General features: G+C 45.8%; 1 long non-coding RNA gene across 1 annotated transcript; it reads right to left on the bottom strand.

Moving 5' to 3' along the window:
• Positions 1-218: 218 nt before the first annotated feature.
• LOC122722269 lies at positions 219-959 on the bottom strand. Its single transcript, XR_006349188.1, has 2 exons — positions 904-959; positions 219-438 (listed from the first exon to the last, which is right to left on the bottom strand). It is a non-coding gene; the product is annotated as an uncharacterized LOC122722269 (long non-coding RNA).
• Positions 960-1,165: the final 206 nt, after the last annotated feature.

The following is a 1,165-nucleotide window of genomic DNA, read 5'->3' as shown; positions in this document are numbered from 1 at the left end:
TTACATTGTACATCTGTAACAGCCCGAAAACCGAACTGCTACAGGCACTAGGATCCAGATCGACTTAAGGTCGCCGGGACCCGTAGTAAGCCTGCTATACTGTCTGTGTACCTGTGAAATCCCATACATGAGCATACATTTTCTGTTAAACCAGTAAAACTTGTCTTTCCTCCAGGGCTTAACCTGTGCATGCACTATATCTGGTCTATCAACTCATAGTGTTAAGCCTGGTTTTCTCATAGACATCATCAATAAAGGAAACATACATACAGAAACTGACCATGTATATACAACAAGGGATTACAACTCTCTAAGTCAAGCACAAGTCTATACACTATACACTAGCTCTTTATACAATTTCATGTCCATACTAGCTATTACATCACTTTTCTTCTTCCAAACCCTGCTGGACTCCCTCTGGACTCTGAACCTGCAAATCTGGGGGATAGGGGAGAAGAATGAGCTATACAAGCCCAATGAGCAGAACTATAAAACATGAGTTGAAAACATGATCTCATGGAATGCACTACATCATATCATCTCAGGGATCAGACATGACCACCAACAATCCCACTCAAGGATGCCTGACCTAGCCAGGTCTTACAACCTCCGTCTGCCTGGCCCGGCCAGGTCTTACACTCTGCCTGCCTGGCCCAGCCAGGTCTTACTATCTCTGCTGCCTGATCTACTCAGGTCTTACCTACAGATGGCTGCCTGGCCCGACCAGGTCTTATAACAGAGTTTGGGCTATTGGAGTCGCCTTGGTCTATCCACAGCCTCATACGCATCGTATTATGCAATGCATCATATTCGTGAAACTAATGCAATCATCCTACTAGAATCATTATGATGCATGATATATGCTCAAAGCAGTTTAAGTCTGAAAAGAGAAGTTCCACTCACCTCTGGCTGACTCTGTACTAACTCTGCAGGTTCTGAAACCGTGCTCACTGCTGACTTCCCTGATTCCTCTGGTCCGTTCCTACACAAATGAGGGACCAAACTAACTCAAGACCATCTCTAAGAAACTCCCCAAAAACCCTCTAAACGATCCCCAAACAATCACATAAAACATGCAAAAGAAAGCTGGACAGGGCAGGTTCGGCGGCCGAAACCCCTCTCCAGAGACGAAACTCATGCATGTTCGGCGGCACCTTCGGCAGCC

This window comes from Manihot esculenta, chromosome 17 (assembly GCF_001659605.2).
Source record: "Manihot esculenta cultivar AM560-2 chromosome 17, M.esculenta_v8, whole genome shotgun sequence".
NCBI lineage: Eukaryota > Viridiplantae > Streptophyta > Magnoliopsida > Malpighiales > Euphorbiaceae > Manihot > Manihot esculenta.
The sequence above is the reverse complement of the archived record's forward strand: the minus strand, read 5'-3'. Positions and strand labels throughout refer to the sequence as shown.